The sequence below is a fragment of the Cylas formicarius genome, unplaced genomic scaffold (assembly GCF_029955315.1).
Source record: "Cylas formicarius isolate icCylForm1 unplaced genomic scaffold, icCylForm1.1 PGA_scaffold_10__41_contigs__length_53128322, whole genome shotgun sequence".
NCBI lineage: Eukaryota > Metazoa > Arthropoda > Insecta > Coleoptera > Brentidae > Cylas > Cylas formicarius.
The window spans coordinates 23,667,434-23,690,626 of NW_026844214.1; positions in this window are offsets into that span (position 1 = coordinate 23,667,434).

Below are 23,193 nucleotides of genomic sequence, written 5' to 3' on the forward strand. Positions count from 1 at the left end.
TAAATCATGTAGATAAACTTTCATTGGATCATTTGGTTTAAAATAATTTAAAACTGATTTTGTTCTTCTTTTAATATAAAGGTCTTCTTGGACATTTGAAATATTTTAAAAAAGATTTGGATTGAAAATTGAAATTCCTGCTCCTGAATCGATTAAAAATCTAAGCGGTTTTATTTCGTCGAAAATGTAATAAAGTTCTTCCGCACTTTCGATACTGAGACAAGCTGTATTGAGAAGTATTTCTTGAGGTTTTTTGTTTTTAATTAAAATTTTCATTTCTTGGAATTGCTCTATTGGAATGTTCGAGGCTTCTAAATAAAAATTTCCATTTTGAATTTCTTGATTATATTCATTTTCTTTCACAAAATGATGGGCATTTGGAAAATTTTATTAGTTATTCCGTGTAACTATTCTGTTTTGTTGAAATTGGTTTGGTTGCGACGTTTGTCTTTGTTGAAAATTGTTTGTTTGATTGTTAAAATTTGGTGTTTAATTTGCTTTTTGAACATTTTGTTGAAAATTTGGCTGATAATCATTCCTTGGAAAATTTTGGAATTTTTTTTGAATTGCGTATTTTCGTTTTGTTTAAATCTGCATTCATTTGACAGATGTCCAAATTTTTTACAAAATTTACATTGTTTTTGTACGTTTCGATTTTGTGATTGTCTCGCGTAATTTGAACGATCATTTTGCATACGATTTCTGCGTTGGAAACGATGTTGTTCAAAATACGATAATTGCAATTCGCGTTTTATTATGTTGATTGCATCTAGCATAGTAGCGGGATTGTCTGCGCGTACTATTTTTGCTAAGTCAGAATTTAGACCAGTTAATAAGGTATTTAACACCATCGATTCAATTAATGAAATTTGGGCTGTTATCTCTTGAGTAGTTAAATTTTGTTTATTAATTGCTGAAATTAACTTGGCACTGTGTGTTTGTAAACGAGCTGCAAAAGTTATCGCGTTTTCGTTTGGCAGTTGACATAATCTTTGCCAATCATAAATTAATGAAGTTAAATAAATCTCTTTGATCACCAAAATGAGGTGTTTAACAAACTTAAAATTTCTTGCCATGAATTTAAATCTCGGGAATGAATTAATTGTGCTGCAAGACCACGTAATTGATTTTTTATTTTAATTACTAAATCACTTATGAAAGTATTTAAATATATTGGATCCCCATTATATTCTGATAAGAAAATTTCTGAAAGTTTGCAAGGTTCAAATTCTTGTTCAATTGTTGGGATTTGTTTTTGGGATGTTGTTGGTTCAGTATTCGTTTCTGACATTTTGTTTGTTTTTTTTTTGGCTCACGAATTTTAATAATAAATAACACTTTAAAAACGAGATGATTCAAATTGTACTTACAGTAACAATTGTTGATTCATTGAGTTGACCGCGACTAGACGTTGGTTAGCGTTGTTGATACCAGGGGTTCTACCAAGTGCTCCTAATCCGTATCTGCTTGTTCCGTACGTCGTAGTTGTTGGGTTCTCAGTTTTCTTCTTTCTTGAAAAGTCAGTCAGCTTCTTTGGTACCAGGGGTTCCACCAAGTGCTCCTAATCCGTACCTGCCTCCTGATCTTTGAGATGATTTTTTACAATAAATTCTTGTGCGTTTGTGATGTCCAGTTTACCTATTCAAGGAATTTCCGGATACGATACTTAGCGATTCGGGGAATCCCAGTAATAATATCGACTCCACTTGGTTCCCATAATTGATTGTTCAATTGATAAAAAAAAATTGACCGGTCAATTCTACAACCCTAATAAAAACATAGTGGGTGCCATTATGGATTCATCGAAGCTTTGTACAACGAAGGAAATGTGCTACGAAATACAAAATTTTTTCAAAGGAAGTCAGTCAAATTCGAATTTTTGGTCTAAAGAAAAAAATAAACAAACGAAAAGCCTGGAGGAAAGTTGTACTTGGAATTGTTTTTAAGGCACAATGCAGAGATGTCCTTTGAGTTGTCGATTTCTGCATTAGGTCCAATTAAAATTGCATGCGTTGTGTTTAATAGGTCCTCGTCTTCCAGTATATTTAAATAACTCTATATATATATATATATATATATATATATATATATATATATATATATATATATATATATATATATATATATATATATATATATATATATATATATATATATATATATATATATATATATATATATATATATATATATATGTATATATAAATATATATATATATATATATATATATATATATATATATATATATATATATATATATATATATATATATATATATATATATATATATATATACATATATATTAATACATCAGTTATTGTTGGTCTGGTGTTTTTCAGAAACAAATAACACTGGTGTACGTAAAACTATGGCAAAAGGTGTTGACAACCCTTCTAATGCACAATATAAAATATCTGTGGACGTGTATTCCGCGTTATTTTTATCATTTGAAATAAAATTGAGACAAAAAGTTATTTTTAGTTAATATATGAAAATTGACCATATTTATCAGCAAAATGTCAATCGCAAGAAATTTCAGTCAAGATCTTTCAGAAAACTTGGTGCCTTATCAACATTAACAATTATTTCAGATGAAGTTAACTAAGCCTAAAATTTTTGGTTGGTTATTTTTGAAGTCGATCGTAGTTGAATTTATAATAAATCAGTAGTCTGACGTCGGGTCACATGTGACGCTGCTTTTTGGGTAAAAAGTTCAATTTTACAGAATTGTTACTTTAATTCAATTATAGGAAAATACATTACAAATACATTGCAACTAATTGTGAAATTGCGACAAAATTACGTGTTATAAAGAGAGCTCTACACAACTTTTATCCGAATGATTTATACCTAACAAACTATATGATTTTGAACGATGACACAAATATCCGAATCAATCCTAGTTTTGTCGTAGTAGCGCAAGCTTTTCTTCACTCATTGGTCTCTTTTAACATCACTAACATGAAGCTTATACTTAACTATATACAATTTTCGAGCCATTAGTATACAGTTGATTGGCAAGCAAATTGAACGAGTGTAAACACTTAAATGTCTGGATTGCCTTATGAATGAGAAATGTGAACCCCAACTCGAAATCAAATGTAGGATAACAAGCAAGGACAACTTTCCTACATTTCAAAAAGTTTTGGACAAACCAGGATCTCAGTTGTGCACTTACATACCTAATATCTAGCTAGCTATGGTATGGCATAGTATGGAAGCGCGAATGTTTAAAAGTGTTACAATCAACAAAATTGAAGCATTCGAAATTTATTATTTTGCGGGGGAAGCTTGCGGGAAGAAGACGAGCTATTAGAACGAAAGATTGTGTTGGCATCCCAACATACGTCACTGGACTTCCAGTCTCTTCAACGAGTTACAATGGATCGAGTTATATGATGAGTATGATATGGAAAACACAGATTTTCTTAATCAATAGAAAATAAGAGAACCAGTGATAGACGAAATATATAATATTTCATATTTTTGGCTCATGTTCAAATGCATATCTAGCAAATAACCCTAATCATAACCAGCTTGATTTATCTTTCAAAAGCACTCGATAGGACCCGTTCCCGTATTCACATAAACGTCCGCATAAAACATACTGGGAAATAAAAAGGATAGATAATCCGGCGAATATGGAAAAGCCAATGATCCTTCCCAGTCTGATTATCCTACGGTACATTTGAACAATTCGAGACTGGGAAGGATGTGTATCCCGCGAAATCAGCCAACTGTTGCTCTAACCAGATGGCCAGTGAGCCCACCGAACCGCTTTCCGAGAATAATACGACATCTTTTCGCGATAAACTAAAAATAAGGAAACAATTTTTTCGACGTCAGACTAAACCTCTCAAATTTGTTTTACGTCCGACAGTAAAACTGGGGGATTCTGTTTCTTTATCGTGATCGGTACGGGGAAGGAGGCGGACCCTCGAAAAACTGACAACTGAACTGAAATATAGATATGAGACGTAAGCGTTACTTACCACTTTTTGCCCGTTTCGTTCCAATAAACTCGTAGGCTCGAGTTTCTTTATTCGATTGTTTTTGCGTGCTCGACTTAAACAGGTTATTGAAATAGTTATTTGCGCCTATATCGAATATTTGGATATATTGTCTGTTGAATATATTTGCTTTGGTAGAAGAATTGATTACATTCAAGAATTTTAGTTTGATTGAATAACATTTGATGTCGGAATTCTTGATTACGTTAGGCAACTGCTGATGAGTTTATTGTTGTAGTCTTAAGACACTTTCACGTTCTTTTAGCGTAGTTGATATTTTTCGTTCTGACTTTGCTGCATGACTGAAATGCTCTTCAGCCAGGTTCAATTCAGTTCAAATCAAATGTTTAAACAACCAAACAATCTTAACCGAGGCTCAGGACTTTTACCTTTGACCTCAAACACATGTAACCTCAATTTTAGGTGCGTCTTGTGCTATGCCAGTTTTTACTTGTTTTTGTGTGTGGTGTCCTAAAACTATCTTGCAAACATGAAGAAGTTTCAAAATATACCCCAATTTTTGTTAATACTTAATACCACATAAATTGCAAAAAAGGAGATGAAAGCAATTAAAATTGTCCCAAGTTCAATCCCTCTAAAATAATATATAGCAACTATTTTAAAATTATTAGTTCGCATGAGATAACTATAGCAAAAAAAGAAAATGTGTACGTGTATATAAAAATTAAAAATTGAATAGAAAATTTTAGGACTGAAGTTATTCGAAAATCACTTGCAATTTCCTAGTTGGCTGAACATTTCTTGTCTTATATTTTTTTTTTGAAGTTTAATGGTGATAAGGCTTTTAAAGGGAGAGAAACGGTATTGTAAAGTTTTTAAATGTCATAGGAGAAGCTTCTATAAAAAAGAGACGTCCTATGTGGTGGTGGAGAGATAAGAAAAAGAAATGGCCAATATAAAAAACTACTAGACTAAGCTACAACAAAGTTCTACATAAGAAATAATGAAATCTTTGTCTCCTTAAATATGTAATAATTCATTAATTTTTATCTAGTTAAAGCAATCGTTTAAGGGGAATTTTTCACCAAATTCAACTTCAAAATTTGTTCACCTTACAGAGTTGTAATTTATCACGGCTTATCATTCTTTAAAGTCGACAATACTCGTGGTGATCTTTGAGTAAAGCCTTACGATCTATTAATTCCCATTTTGTGACGACTGTGGTAACTAGAGAGAGCACAAAGGCTCAGAATATGAATCTTCTAAAATAATCTGCTACAAAGTGAACCTTATACGTAAGATCCTGCTATTTCGCTTGCTTTGCTAATTATGATTGTACTGGTAAATGCATGCACTGTGCTGAATGGAGCTTTTTATTCACATTTTATATTATATTTTATTCATTATTTTTAGTCTTCGGATATACTTGAAGTCACTATTCGCTTGCTTTGCTTCGCGCATGTACCTCCGTCATTTTATATTAGCCGCACGTGGCCCATTTAGCTTTCCTCGTTTCTCCGTTCAATGCAACTCATACCAAAAATCTTTTCGTTCACGTCATCGACGAAGCGATTCCTAAAAACCATCATCGCCAACCTTGGAAATATTCGATATCGATTTATCGACATCCTCTATTGCCTTTGGGAGGTTATAGTTGTATTACGAGTTTTTGATTTAACTGAGTTATGTGGCATTTTTTACTTAAAATTATATACTTACCGACATTTAAATCGAAAATTGTTAAATTTTTCAAAATGGCACTATTAACCAGGGAAGTAGTCAAACTATCAAAGTTGATGGAAAAATTTTGAGAGTTATAAATGAAATTATCTTTTCAGATATATCGGTCTGGAAATTAAAATGGATTTACTGAAAGTGTATCACTTATGTTTCCATTACATCGCATTATCATGGGGAAATGAACCGGGAAAACTCTGTTCCTTGGTGCGAAAATCACCTGTTGAAAAATTTAGTTAACCATCTATTATCGTTATAGACGATGCTCCTTACCTCAGCGAACGAAGTCACCTAGTTCATGAAACAAAGTTGAAATTTAGAACTGATTAACCGAACCCTTGTAGCATGGTAAGTACCTGCAATTTTAAAATACATTCTATGATCAACTTTTAGTAAATAACTTGGCGGAACAGTATGTGCATAAAGTTTTACGATTATCCCCATATCACCGTTATTTTAACCCTATTGAACTTATTTGAGACATTACAAAAACTATACTCAAGATGCTTGTTTAAAAATGATGGCAAGAGGCAATGGCAACTGTTACCCCCAAAATGTGAAAAAATTCCATTGGACATACACAAAGAATAATTGACAAAGGAAATAAATAATGGACCGGCAGGAGATTCTTCCACTTTTTATGACGATGACTTTGCTGATACTCAGAGAACAAGGAAACGAATTTATAATATCAATAGTGAAAAACGCTAAAATCATATCTAAGAAAGTCGGAAAACTTTCGTAGTACGTAAATTGCCAACTTTGTGTTTCGCGAGGACTTCTTCCTCTAACGAAATTATATGTTCTAAATTAGCTGGCTTCTAGGAAAATTCAGCTGTAACAACGCGCTCAACTTCAAACTAAACTTAACCGAATGCAGGTGTTGGAGTTGAGTTGAAATTTCAGGTAATTCTATTGTGAGACAATTTATGTTACATAGTTGCGCCTGGTTTGCTCCCCCCGTTTTAAAGATGGGGGTGAAGTTCGTTGCTATTTCGAATGGGATTTACTTATCAGATTAGATGAAGTTTCTATTTGAGAAAATAATTTTTAGTTTAGTTAGAAGAAGCGCAAGAAAGAGTGTTTATTGGATAGCAAACATAAATGCTATGTCGATGTTAAATTTATTACTAAACATTTCTTTAACCAAATAAACATTGGTGCTGCAGAAATTCCAGGTTCTCCGAAACTTACTACCGCATACTGCTGTACGCTGTGAGCATCCATTCCACATAACTCCTGTTTAGAATTAGAATTACAGCGGACCCGACGCCAAGGGCACTTATTTTCTGATCTAATTAATAGCGTTCCTTTGAAATCCACTAGCGTGTGTATCGATATAATTTTTTGAAAAGCTTCAGAGATGGTTTTACGGTCCCGTCATTCTCTTAATTTTTAGTTTGATTATATTACTCGTGGACGAATATATCATTCTTAGGCTAGAGATTATTTTAATGTATTCCTTGGGAGAAGAGGACTTTTCGGCATTATAGCTTGGGTTACCCATCGGGACGTAAGCAGCACTCCCCGTAATTTTCTTTATCTTTGACAATAGAATTGTACCAAAAAATCTGTGTTTTCTTTGTTTAATATTACATCACTAAACGTGTAAGAGTGACCGTAGTTACAATTACGAACGGAATAAAAGTTTCGTTTGAAATGCCAGTCTTGTATCCAACTCCACAACGGCAGCAATAGCGGTGCGAGGAAGGAGGAAATTATTTGCAAGTTTCAGGAGGCGTAATTGCTGCCTTGAATTTTTACCACCAAATTTTCTGAATTCTAATTCATATTGTTTGATGGTCTTTGCTCTATCACTGCAAGAAAAGTAATGGGCGGTGTTCAAACATTTTAAAAACACTTAATTCATTTGGACGAAACTATTAATTACACTATAAATGAAGCTATTGCGATTGCTTTACCTTGCCACCAAGTTGCGTTTCCTGACATAGGCGCGAAGAACATAAATTTCTGAACAAATAAACAAAAGCAACCAAATGCAATATAACATAATTAGATAATCAAATAAGAGCCCGACAACCCAGTGAAAATCGCATTATAATAACTTTATCCTAATCTAAAATATGAATAAAAGAGCTTAACATAAAAACAAATATTTGGAGACATTTCCACATTGCTGCTAATATCTAGTTACCCCGAATTCATCAAATGGAACGATAATTTATTATTAAGGATGCAAAATAATATTCACATTCAAAAAGTATTTTATTCAAATTACTACTTTTTTTACAATACCTTCGGAGGGCACCAAATTACACCGTTGCTGACTTTACTGCGTTTTAACTAATTAAATTGTTGGAGACAAACTAATTTAGGAGTAAATTGTTTGAGATCATTTAAGAAATTAATAAAAGAGATTATTTCAAATTTTCAATACTATTATGAAATTTTGTTGTTTTCTTACAAAGTACTACGCATCTTTTATGTTGTTATTAGATGCTTCTCATATTTTCTTGATTTCATACTATTTTAAGTAGTTTTAAGTTTAACAATTCAGATTTAGGAAAGTGCACGGTGGGGTCGATATTATCAATGAATGCTATAGTAACAGACAAATTAAAACAATTTAAAAATAAATGTTCTTTCTCTGAAGTGACTGAACAGACAGTGGAGAAGGTCGTTAGTCAGATAAAAACTAATCCAAAAAGTGTTGACGGATATGATATTAAACTTGTGTCTCTGGTTCTTCCCCACCTCACACCTCATATAACTTTTCTTATTAATAAATGTATTGTTTTATCAATTTTTTTTCCTTATGGAAAAAGTCTTACATTGTGCCAGTAGCTAAGCCTCCCTCTCCAAATACTCTCTCTGACTTTTGGTTAATTAGCATATTTTGTTAGTTGTCCCAAGTATTATGAACAATTAAATGAGTCCTTGCAAATAAGTGGTATTTACTAACCACTCAATTCGGTTATCGTCCGGGTCATAGCACCGTTTCGGCTCTTTCGTGTGTGTCGGATGATAAAAATACGTGTTTTAGCTGTGCATTTCATTAACAGTTGTTTGGAGAGCCGATGCCAGAGAGTAGTGCTAGGTGGTAATGTTTCTAGGTTTGTTGCTACTAAGAAAAGAGTACCACAGGGAAGTATGGTGAGACAGTTATTGTTTTCAGTCTATACAACAGACTTTTCGTATCACCTCAAATATTCCATGTCTCATCAATATGCTGATGACATGCAGATTTATTACCTAGTTTTTAAAGACAACGTTAAGATGTTTCTAAGATATGAAGACCATGTGGTAACATTAATAAAAAAATCATTTTGTAAAATGAAAATGATGAAAGGTATTACTTGCACCTTGCCACTCTAGTACATAAAATTAACAGCACTGCAGAACCCTCTCATTTATTTAACAAATTGTTAAAAGGGTCCAACATCCACCAGCGTGTTATGCGGCACCGCGAGTTGTACCAAATTCACAAAAACCACGTTTCAGAAATCTTTCTCTTATAATGCTACTTTTTATATCCCGGCAACTGTTAAAATCTCCATTTGCTAAGTCGTTTATAAATAAGTTCAAAGATGTATTGTTAATGAGGAGTGGATGAGTTCCTTCATTAAGTGTATAAATAATCCATCTAGTCTCTTTTTCTTTTTTTAAATTATGCATGATTGTTAAATTATAATATAATGTTTTATTAAGAGTGGTTAGATGAGCAGCTATGCTTCATCCCGCCATTAAGTCTCTTTATTTATTGTATAACGTATCGCTACAGTACCAATACAGACATTTTGAATTGAATTGAATTGAATAAGAACAAATCGATAAGTTCGGAACGAAGAAAAGTATTGATTATTTTAAAAAATAAATTTAGCTAATTTTCATTATAATGCAGGGATAGTGCAAAGAGCATTAAACAATGGAGATTTGAATTTCTCTCAGCTTTAAAACAGTCTCACTCATATGGTTAATATAAAAAAAAATGGGGAAACAAATAATTTACGGCACTTTTACTTGGCAGATTTACTAAATAAGTTTTATTTAATAAATTTCTACCAATGGTCGTTTCTTTAATCCTTTACCCGTTCCCCTTACTAAGACAACTGATCAACCGATATAAACTTCATTTAAATTTTAGTGAGTAAGTCCCAAAGGACTATCCTCAGGTTGTAGAAACAACTCTATTTTTCACTTTGCATTTTTTAGAGTCTAATCGAAATTGACACTATACAAATATTGGTAGGAGTAATCAATAGTCTTGGGGTATGCCTTTTAACTCATTAAGAATTTTGCAACAACGAATGTTAAACTGCTTAACGCGCAAACGTAAAAGGTAAACTAACTGTCTATCGAAACTCTGCGCTCTTTATCGCATACAAAACTTTTTGAATGGGGTAAGTGTAGGGGTTGTTGGATTTGTCTTTGTCTAGTTACTTGTCGGGTAAGTTTGGGATGAAAACCTAATCAGTACGCAGCTCATTTTGCGGGAATCGCGGAAGCCGCTGAAATATTTTACATTTCGCTTTGTCCTTTGAGGTCGGAGTTTCGGCTAGGGTTCGAAGTTTGCCATTTAACGCTTCCGACTATTGGCGATTGCTAATTTTGCGATAAAATTTGCTGGCACCGCAACATAATAGGTTTAGGAAGTTTAGATCTCGTACTATACAATGACAAACTTTACATATTCTGTACTTGATGCGTCCATAGTATAGATGTTTTGGCGTAGTATATTAATTTGGATTTATCTATGCCACAATTACGAAGCAGACATTCCATCTTTTAAGAAAGCAAAAAACCTAATAAAATGTTTAAAATACCAAGCAAACCCAATTTGCAGTGTCTCTAAATTAGTCTGCCCAACTATAACAGCATAATCTATTCTATTCTAAAATTTCCTTATAAACGTAACTTGTATGAGGTACAAATAACAAAAACTACAATACAATTTTAGGGGTTGCTTTTTAGACTTCTTTATTATAAAATTGACAAATTTGTGTTCTATTACGAGAAAAAAGCACATTTTATTCTTATCACTGGGTTGGGCCGGTTTTATTTATTCAACAAAATTTGAAAAGTAGACCTCTAAACCGGATTGATAGGTCTGTTAATTTTTATTTGGGTGCTGAATATACCTGTCCACGTGTTTGCAAGATTTTTGTCTAACCAGTTTCTTATAATCTGCCCAAAGTGAAGTGATGCTCCATCATGCTGAAAATAATATCTCCAATTTCCAAGATCATTTGTAGGGAAATTTAAGTAACCATTAGCATTTAATCTATTTGGTAAAAGAAAGGAACCCGCACCTATTACCTATGATACCTGCCGAAAGATTGATAGAACACCTATATCGCATGTTGGTTGCCTGCACGACCGTCGATTTCTCATTGTCATGTTGCCTTGTCAGACCATACAATTTTGTCTAAAATATGATTTGGAGATTCTTCGGATCTTAAATTGTTTACTTTTAGATTAATGAGGTTGTAGTCCTTCCTCATGGGGCATTCTACTAAGCTACAAAATCATTTACTCATGTCACAAAATTTGTAAATAATGGCGAATTTTTCCGTGTCGTATTAGTTTACAGAAAAATGTCGTCATATATAATAGGGTAAACTTGCCCAAATCGTACCAGTTTTGAACAACTTGTTGTAGATTTCTCAAAAATGCATCAAACACTATGAAATTTTGGTTGTTAAAACTTTATTAATAGAAGAAACATTAGACATGTGTTAATACTTAAAGAAACCCTGTTTTACTCCTCAAAATAAAATATTTAAAAAATAATGAAAAAAGTACGATTTAAGACCATATGTCTTAACTCGTACCGCACTATTCCTAAATCGTACTTCTGATGCAATGTTGGCAAGTGTAAGAATATGTGGCTTTTCCTACACCTGCACAGTTATTGTGCACCCATATGTTGCATTTGATGCATTGAATCATTGATTTTTCTTCATCTTTGCGGCATAAAATGCAATACCAAGTATTAGAAGTGTTTTCTATTAAAGAGCGTTTCTTTGGTTTTGTTGGTCCATCTAATTTATTTTCCAACATATTTTTATATGGACTCGCAGTAAGGACTACGGCCTTGCTTGTTTTCTTAGATGTTTGCGGTGGAAGTCGATATATTGGTGACAAATTCTCAATAACCGTGCGGATGGATGCGTCAGTTTGATCGTGTGCATTTGTAGAAACATTCGCTGTGGAAGGACCAGGATCCGAAAGTTGCATAGGTTTCAGTTTGGGTCATTTCATTTTCATCGAGCACGACATATTCTTCATCTGGTATTCGATGCCTTTCATAGCGATGTCCATACAAACCGATCTAGGATATGCCACTCCCAAAATTTCAGATAAGTTTGATTGTTTGATTGTTTCACCAGGGTGATTTCTCATCCAAACTGCACATTATTTGTTAAAATTAGTTTTTAACGACTTAAAGAATGATCTGTCCAAAGGCTGTAGTTTGTGTGTTGTGCGCGCCGGCAAAGAAAACATTACGATACCGTATTCTCTAGCAAGGTTTATGGCTTCTAGATTCTTAGTATGTGTGGTATGTCCATCCAATATTAATAGAATTTTATGATTCAATTATTTTTCCAATTTTAAATGGTTTATGAAATGTTGTAACCATTCGACAAAGATTGAAGCGACAATCCACCCACTCTCAGAACAAGTGTACAGCGTTTTAGGCGGGCCACCACGTTTAAGGATGTCCGTCATTCTTTTGCGTTTGAAGATCAACATTGGAGGAATAAAGTCTCCACTAGCATTAAAGCAACAAAAGCATGTAGTGTTAATTCCACATTCTCCGCTAGTGACTGCTCCGACTTGATGTTTTCCTTTTAAGGCTAATATTTTAGCAGGCTTATGAACGGTATTAAGACCTGTCTTATCCATGTTAAAAATTTCGTTAGGTCCAAATTGGAAATCATCTAGAATCTTTTCGTATTTGTCGAAAAATTCTGATACAATGTTTTTGTTAAATCCTTTACATCGTGCCATTGATGTTGGTTCAGGCATTCTTAAGGCAATTTCTGGGTGGTTTTTCATAAATTTGTGATACCATTTCCAACCGCCTAACTCTTGCATCTTATTAAATCGCTGCGGAAGTTTGTATTTTTCTGCCAACTGAAATGCTAGATGTCTTAAATCTGTGATAGTTAACCCAAAGAATCTAGACTCCAAATCCAAAATGTGATGAACCAATTCGGTCTCCATTTGCTCCGTCAAATCGCTTGGTCTTCCTATTTTTTTCTGAGAATTTGGACCTTTTAAATGACGTCGAAAGGTCGGTTTTGGAATACCATATGTCCTGCATACTTCATTGAATCGTAATTTCCCATTATTAAAATCTTGTATTGCTGCATTCATATTTTGCATAGACCATTTATTATATTGTCGTTTTGCCTTTGTGTGCTAAAAAAAATTATTTTTATTTTTTCCTCTCATAAAATGATAAAATTAAAAACTTAACAAATATGTATAAACAGAAATTGATTGGCTAAAGGCAAAATGAAAACAATTTTATTTCGTATTCCTAATTTGTACCGGTACGAATTAGGATGTATAATAAAGTACGATTTACGCTCAAAGTCCTCTTCAAAATACACTTAACGCTTTTGGGTTATGAGAAAACGCTGCGCGCTAATTCTACCACCAAATGAATTGTAAAGAAATGCAATTTTTGAAAACCGTATGATTCACAATTTTATGTTTATAGAATTCTTAAAAAACGCTTACAAAAAACGCTAAAATTTTACAAGAAAACTGAAAAAAACTTACTTTTATCAGTAAAATTACATCTCACACAGGAATCACTGCTTCGGAGCATCACAGCTGGTTAGCTTAGCACTAACTCAAGTAATCACCGACAGATGCCGCTGTATGTTTTATAAATTCTGAGTAATTTAAGTGGTACGATTTACGCGCAAGTACGATTTAGGCAAGTTTACCCTATTACATTATGCACCAAGCGCGGTAAACGGCATTTGATCCACAAGTTTATTTGACACGAACGGAGCACAGCGGGGCGAGTGTTTCATAAACGAGTGACTTAACAAGTTTACGGAACGTGTTGCACACTATACTTTTTCTACGACCGTTCGTTTTTGGGTATGTTTTCGCAAAGCAACACGAATACATTCACTGGACATGATCGTTAGAATTGACAAACGTCAAAATTCAAGGCGAGAGAAATATCTCCGAAAACATCGGATTGCTCCCAAACCCGTGCCATAAAATCCCGGAAATGTCCGAAGTGGTTCGGATCCGTGGGAAACGAAACTGACGTGGTAAAGTGACGCTTCCCGTACGCTAGATCGGTGTGAAATTAGGTATTTTACAGATGGGAGTAGAAAATATCGAGGTTTTAATTCTATTTGAGGACCTTACTCAATTATGTTTAGCCCTTCCTTATAAACGATTCACGTTCTGCTAGATTCTTGTGTATATTGCAAAAACGTTCCGTACTGTCAAACAACCGAATTCAAAAATAAACTTCAGAGACATAGACAGACAAAAACAGAGTATTTTGTGTTTAAAAAACTCGCTTAGAACATAATACAAAATTTTTAGACACTACTTTATTTCCAACTGAACAAATGCAACAAAGTCTAACAACAAAACTATGTCGTCCTGCGGCGTACCAGGCATTTATTTATAAGTTTGTTGGACCGTGGGCATACAAAAGTTCTAGCAGGTTGAGGAATCACACGTTTCTTAGTCAGCACTAGTCAGCAGACAACATAATGCGATAGTAATGACTTTAAGATTAAACAATAAGGTTAACCTGACATTGCGATAGTTGTAAACAAACAGATCGAATTACTCCATAGAACAACTCTCCTTTACCAAAAAAGTTATTGCTTTAATAATTCAATAACTTTTAAAGCAAAAATATGACTATAATTAATTTTTGATTGGATGCAAACCGATGTTTTATTCATCTTCCTCTATTGATACGGCATCTATAATACTTGCTCTTTTTTTACACGAATTCTTGGTAATTTTCGTAGAATATTTTCTTCGTTTCCAATAGCTAACCGTCTTTTACCATTTTTACATTTAAAATAACAAAATAAAATAACTAAGCAAATAAGTGAGCCATGTTGCATATTTTTGAATTAAAGGTTCGTTGATTAAAACATTTACATTTTTTGAATATTGATGAAGTTTATATTTTCCAATTTATCAAAATTAATATTACTTAACTTTAACGGTCGTAAGTTAGGTAATTTTTCTGGAAAATCTTTACAACAATCATAGGGAATTACTACAGCATGTCGTACGTAAGATATATGACATTTTGATTAGATCTGCTTGTACTTCTGTATTACCAATAAAAAAACTACAATAAGTTCATGATGTGCACAATTCATAGTAATTTGTAACTGATGGCATATAATAAAACAATTTGACAAGTATTTGGAAGAGTTAATTGGATTTTAAATAGTTGAGTTTCACATTGGCCGTTTGTATCAATTGGATAATGAAATAGATTTTGACGTAAACAGACAAAAATTGATGTAATCCCATTCGATTATCTAGAATTGGAATTTGAAATATCTTATACAATATATATTGTTCAGGCTCGACAAGGGATTTCCAAAAGAATAACTAATCGTTCTTTATTTTGAAATGCTTTAAGTTCAAATTATTAATGTGACATTTTTGAAAGAGTTACGTCAATTGGCCGACTATCTCTTCTCAAGTTTCGCAAAAAAAATCTTTTAGTATAATAATTGATGTATGAATTACCTTTAATTTTGAAAATGTAATTGCATTTGAAATATCATTTAGGTTATCTTCAACAACGAAAAAATTGTTAGCATACATCTAATATTTGTAGCTTTGATTCAATAAATTTTAAATTATCCGATATATCATAAATTGATTCCTTAATTTCTTTATTTTGTATTTGTAGTTTTCTTATGGTTTTATTACAATTCTTTATTAATGATGTTACTGATATTTGTTTTTTTTCGATTTTATTAATGCATTCATCATAATATTCTCCATCCGAAGCCAAAATTTCCTGTTATAATTTTCCATACTGATCCTAAAGCATTTATTAAGCCACGTTTTTTTCTTATGTATCGCTTAAATCTCATAGAAACATCAAATTATATTAATAATGATAAATGAGTTGGTACTTCAACTTCAAAGGCGTACATTCGATTATTTGAAGCTGTTACTAAAGTAAGTTTAATATTTTATTATTATTTTCAAATACCTTTTTCAATTGTTTAGTATCTTTATATTCAACAAGCGTCCATTTATCGTTGGAAAAGATAAGGCGATTAATTGGTTCAAAATAATCTCTTAAAGTACTTTTTGTTGGTTTTAATTTGTAATGTGATCAATTGGTGTAATAAAGAAAAAGAATTTGAAAAGACGAAAAGTTTCAATCAGTATCATTTTCCTTTAAAGGAATATCTTTATTATATTCGTTTTCATAAAAAGGTTTTAATCTGTCAAAATTAACTTTAGTTTTTACATCTGTTTTTATATTTAGAGCAGTAGCAGAAATTTCAGTTAACTCAAATGGATTATTAAATTTATTAGCAAATTTTCCTTTTATTTGCGATTCTTTATCACCTATTTGAAATTGATGTTGTTTAGAAACATGTTTTTCAAATCTTTCTTTTGACTTTTCTTTTGTTGTTCAGTTCTTTCTCTTGCTTTATCATAATAATATTTAATTCGGTTATTTAAATCTATTACAAATTTTGTAATTAACTCCTTTTCATTATAGGCTGTCTCTAGTGGTCTATTTGACGTATGGCCATGGTGTAAAACTATGTATTTTATTAACAGAATTGTTAATAAGGTTGCATGAAATCTTCCTAAAGAACCGTTTGATTCTGCATGATTGATCTACACTAGAAAATGTTAATTTAATGTTATACAATTTACATAAATATTCATCATTTGATTGTTAAATTCTTTGCCATTGTCACAAAGAATTCTTAGTGGTACTTCATAATGTTGAAAGTACCACTAAAGTAAGTTAGTAAAATAGTATTTACTACCGACTTTGAACTTTTATCAAATATTGGACAGGCTTGAGTGAATTTTGTTAATTCATCTCGAATTGTTAATTTTTGTGGTTGGAATTTCTAAAATGTCAATATTAATTCTTTCAAATGGTGTTTTTGGAGTTTCAATGTTAAATTTTTGGGATTAATTTTAGTTTTTTGGCAAATTTCACATTTTTTATAAATTCTTCAACATATTTAGTCATTAATTGCCATGCGTATTTTTCTTTGATTCGTCTAATTGTGTCATTTATTCCTCCGCAAAGATTACTTTTTCCATAATGCTTATGGTGTATAATTATTGGTATCTGATCTTTGTCGGGCATTATAACTAAGTGTTTGACAAAAGATTAGTTTTATATCTTTGTCGGCTAAAATAAAAGCTAACTTGATATTATTTTAGACATACTACGTTTTGTTTTCAGTAAGTTCAGTGTTACAAAGTATTTTAAATAATTCTTGTATTGCAGTTTCATTTTCAACCCAGAGAACATTAGTATATTAGTCAGGTTTTTTTACCGTTTTGGAAGACAAAATATTTATTTTCCCTCTTGAAAATTCGGGTTATTCTTCAAATAAATCACCGATTATTTTAAAATGTAAATCGTTAAGTTGACTTCGTTTAAAAATAGTAATAATATGTTGATGTTCTTTGAAATTTCTCTTTTTGAATAACGATTTTGTTTTATATAGTTCAATAAATTTATCAAATTCGCTTTGCATTAGGAATTTTTTGTTCTTCATTTAGGTTATCTTTTGACGTGCACGGTTCATTTAATAACTTTGAGTTACAGTTTATAATTTTTTGTATGTGAATTATTTTAATTGTTGACAAGACATCCGCGTTTTTATTTATTTTTGCGGGTTTATAAACAATTTCGTAGTGATATTCTTCAAGATTTAATCTCTGTAGTGCTAATCTACTACCCGGATCTTTAATTGAAAACAGCGATGTTAATGGGCGACGATCAGTTACAAGGTTAAAATTTCTTTCATAAAGATAAGGTGTAAAATAATAATATAATAAAATAAAATAACTCCTTGAAATTTATCTAGATTGAAAAATTCACATTTGTCAGGTTGTATTCCTAAATATGATTTTCGTAATGGTTAAAAACTTCTTTAAGACGCGAAACATGTTCGCGTATTGTTGGTGAAAATACAATGATATCATCCGTGTAAACTAAACATTTTTCATTTTGTAATCCTGTTAATACATTGTAGCTGTGACATTTTTGAGACCGAATTGCATTCCTTTAAAAGAATTGCTTCCTAGCTCACAATAAAATTGAGTTTTTGAATGCCTTCTGGATCAATTTCTATTTGATCAAAAACCTGAAGCTAAGTCAAAAGTTCAAAAATATTCACATTCACCTAACTGATCGAGTAAATCTGTAATATTTGGTAAAGGATATTTTTCATCTACAGTAACTTTCCATTTCTCTATTTCTTTCTGCGATAATTAGTATAAGTATTGTGGTATCCCGTTATCTTCAATACCATCTGAGATAGACATTTCCTTCATTCCCGATAAAACAAACAGTGATACCGTTTTGACTTGGTCGCCAGAGCTTCGTCAGTTATCTAGCAGGGTGTACCCGGTAATTAAATTACCGCTCCAGCAGGTGAGGTTGATAATTGTTTGATATTTTCACCATTCTTATCATCACCTCTTACACCGTACAAGTGATATTGCATTTTTTTTTTGAGAAAATAAATTTTATTTTTAGTGATGTCTCAAAACGCGCTCTAGCGGAAATCTAAATCAATCCAAATCAATCCACTCAGGGCATCGTTAACAGTCTAAAAATAAAAATTTAACAAAATCCGTTTAATCGTTTTAAAGTTATTGACATTTATTTTAGAAACTATTCGGGCACTCCCCGCCACCGTTCTTTAAGAGATAGAGCAAAAATAGAGGGAAAAATAGAACTAAACCCAGTTTTCTGACCATTTTAGCTATCTGTAATACAATAGTTTTAAATTGATTTTTAAAATTTCCCGGTGCATACATTATGCTCAAGTGTATCTGCACTGGCCGACGATTTGATTATAAATGTGCTGTAGGACTTAATGTAACAAAAATTAATTTTGCATCTGAAATGGCTTGACACTATTTAGCGGCCCTTGGTGACTTTACTGGACTTGACTTAAAATAAACAAACAAGTTTCAACAAAAGATGTGAAAAACTAGGAGAAGATTTTTAAATAATAAAGTAAATTTTTAAATAAAGTTTAATGCCCTACAATTTAGAAACCGCAAAATGAATTAAGGTCTAACAAAAGTTTCAATTTGTTCACCCCAAGAATATGTAGGATGACACATCTTTTTGACACATCGTCTATACGCACCGTTATCAAAGCAATAATCCATTGTCGATTATTATTACAATTATTATTTGTTGGACAGCAATGACGTATAATTAAATTTAATTCACGGCAACATATTTTATGTTTGTTCAACCCTTAACGCCCGCATACGAATTCGAAAAATCTCCCGTATTTATTCCGGCAGTCCCTTTGTTTACTTTTAAACTTTGCCGCTCTAATAAAACGCGAGGCTCCCGGCTTCCACATTTTAATTCGTTTCAAATTAGAATTAAAACATTCATACTTTGTGTATAACGCAAAACGCAAGTGTTTTCAATTTGCTTTAATTGGACAGGTGTGCGCATACTGCAAACACGGAATTTGGTCCAATTTCCACAACTATCTTCATTTAGCTGTTATTGTTAAAAGCTATGTTATTGTCAAAAATCGGTTGGTGCATTTTCTTCTTCACTGAAATGTAAAAACTTACATATTATTACTCCTCCACTTGGAACTAAACTCAAAAGTGATGATTGAAATGCAGAAGAAGTGCTGAAAGGTTTAAAAAAACGTTAGAAAAACCATTTATCTCTTGTAGAAGATTTTAAAGTTTATTTGAAAATTACGTCAAAGTGGTCTCTTTATTGCAGCCGGTCACCGTCCAAACCAAAACACTCGTACAGTACTCGGAAACTTAAAACTTTTTTAAACGGGAATGATGTAGCAAATACGTTCATGGAGAAAACATGCTTAGGATATTAAACAAAGAAATCCAGAGTATTACATAAAATGGATATCATGGATGGATATGGAAGAACCAAATAAATAATTTATGACCAAAGCTTAGTTGATTATGAGTTATAATGGAGCATGTCCACGAGAAGCAATTACTAATATATTAATTGACGACTTATTACAAGATTGTTCGACTTGTGCCTTTCTATGATAGATTTTGTAGATTTGTTGTGTGTCATCGCACAGTTTTTTAAAGAATACGAATAGTGACGGAATAATTACACTACTTTAGGCTTTTTCAGGTATTAATTAGTGGTGGGAGGGCCTGTTATTGGGTGGTTAGCCCGTTTTCCTTTTTCAAACTTATGTTAATAAAACACTATTATTTTTATAAAATATCTACTTATCTCGTAAATGTACACGTTCAAAAGCAAGTGGACACATGTATTATGGACGGCTGCTCACCTGAAATAGAGCGAGCGGGCTTCGTGCTGCTGCTACGGCGGCGCGGTTGTCATTCCTTCACTCGATTTCCCAACATGCCCCCGCCTTGAAAGGACCGAGCTGCCATAGAACCTGGATTGAAGGAACGCCTGGACGGAAGCCATTCTGGGTACGCCATCTTTTCCCGGGTGGATCTCAACGATTCTTCTAATTTTCAATAGAACAATAGAACCCACGGACGCATGATTGCTTTCCGTTTGCCATTGTGTCCTTAAGCTTGTCGTCTTCTTTGGCACACCTGGTCCAAAATTCTGCCGCATTTGCTCCAGCAGCTGGTAACGATTTAGCCTTCCTTCTGGTAACTCAGTGATATTTGGTTCAGGTGTGGTCAGTCGTCATTAAAGACCGTCCAATCAAAAAATGGGCAGGTGTCAAAGGATTGATGTCATTTCGATCAAAAGATAATGGGGATATCGGAAGGGAATTCAGTACCGCCTCAATCCGCACGAAAATAGTGTACATTTCCTTAATAGTCAAGATGTTATTTCCCACAACAACTCGCTTGAGATGCAATTTAGAAGATTTTATGCCGGCATGCCAAAGCCTACCAAAATGAGGACAATTGACCGGTATAAATCGCCATTCTATACTTTCGTTTGCACAAGAATCGATAATTGCGTCTCCATTTGCGAGTAAAAACCGAAGCAGGTGTTTTAATTGCGTTAATACTTGAACTGGCTTTCCTCTGCGCGCCATAAACCGCTTCAAAGCTAATATCAAATTATTCGTACTCAAGTCAGAAACAATTTCTGAGTGCACCGCCTTCATTAAAAAACACACGAATAGCACTAAGTAGCATTTCGTTTTTTTACAACCTCTTCCCTTTCAATCTTTGATAAGAAAGGGCCCCCCATAATCTACGCCACGGAAACCCGCCCTCTAGTCTTCTTCAGGGTAAATCACCCATCATTGGTAAGATATGTGTGGGATTGCTTTTAAAACACATCACACAATGACGCACAGTTAATCTGGCTAAATTTCGACCCCCGATGGGCCATAAAGTATCTCTTATATTACTCAAGAGTAACTGTGTACCAGTAAGTAACATTTTTACGTGTTCATATTTGAGTATTAATTTGCAAAGTTTATGTGCGGCTGAGATAATAATAGGATGTTGTTTATCGCAATGAAAATCAGCGTTTTTGAGGCGACCTCTGACACTCAATATTCCTGATTCGTCAATAAAGAGGTTGAGTTTGCAAAACTTGCTCTTGGGAGCAACTGAAAGTTTATTTGAAAGCGCCTTTAGTTCATTTGAAAAATCGTTAACAATAAATAACTTCTGTGGATTTCTAATGACTTTAAAACACTTATTGTTTTATTGCGCGGATATTTGCCATTATGAATAAAACGAAACAAATATGCACATGCGCGTTTCAGTCGATATAAATACGAAAATCGGTTAAAAACCTTAATAGGGTTGAATTCTGGGGTTGTCACTGTTAATGTGTGGGCTTATAATTCAGGTAACTGTTCCGAGATAATTTTGGTTATTGATCTTCAGTTTGAGATAGCCAATATGGCATGTGTCACCACAACGAACAATTAAGTAGATCAGCTGATAGTAAGCTGCGAGACAAAATGTAAGCAGGATTTTGGTTTGTAGATATGTTCCTCCGTGTACTATTTGATTAGATTCTTGAATTTCCGCGATTCTGTTAGCAACGAAAGTTTGAGCCATCCCAAAACGTTCGTTGAATCTGACCAAAATGTAATTCGATTGAATTTAGTCTAACTGAAGAAGAAATCTTTTTGGCTAACCTAACAGAGTATAGTAATAACCTTAAGAGAAGCCACCTTGGCTCATAAGAAGTGCACGTGGACGCATGCAGCCTCATCAATAGAACGAAGACTCAATAATCTCATTTAATTTTGAAATTTCATCTCTAAACTTTAGCCAAGTTGAATGTATTGAGATAGGAATAGATTCATCCAATCACAACTTTTTTAACCAAAGTTTCTGAAGAAGTAATTTTATTGTTATCACACAAGGATTTAACGAACCAAGAGGATCGAAAACTTGACTGATACAAGCGAGGATAACTCGTTTCGTTACTCTATCTGTTTCCGACAGATTTCCGATATTGTAAGTCATTGCAAGTATCATCCTCATTGGACCAAGCGAGATCAAGAGTTTTTATTGTTTTGTTGGTTTTGGACCAAATTTAATTATTTCGTTATCTGAGTTGGCACTTAAATTTATATATTTTTACTATTTGCTCGCCTGTAGAGTGGCATTTTCTTAGTGTGAATCCACCAGAATGTAGTATTTTTAAAATATATATGCCTAGACGATCTCTTTAATAGATTCACCCTCGAAAAGAGCATCGTCAACTTAAAAATCATTTTTAATTAATTCAGCAATATCAGGAAGTGTGGTTTCGCACTCTTGAGCCAATTCAAAAAGACTGCGTATAGCTAAAAATGCTGCACTGCTGGTTCCGTACGTTACAGTTCGGACTTCATAAGTATTTATCGGATCAGTAGCGTTGTACCGCCACAAAATTTTTAGAAGAGGACATTGCCCAGGTTTAATGACGATACATTTTTGCAATATCTGCGGTGACAACATAATTACTATCGCAAAACGTTTTCAATTGTTGGACCGACCGTCTGCAAATCATTCATCGGTTGTGATCAGAGCGCAACAATCGAAAACTACCCGAAGACGCGTAGTTTAGCTATTCGATTTAAAAACTCTGTGATGTGGCATATAGTAGGTTATGTTTTTTGTGTCGAAATTTTTCATTTGACGCATATGACCCAAGTCTTCGTATTCCCGCATAAATTTTGAATATTTTCCTTTATACGACATATCACGAGATAACTTCTAGAGCGGCGATAATTTCGGCAATTATACTTAACGAATTGTTTGTATGTACTAACGATTCAAAGGTTTAACGAAATTTTAACGAACCTCCGTAATAA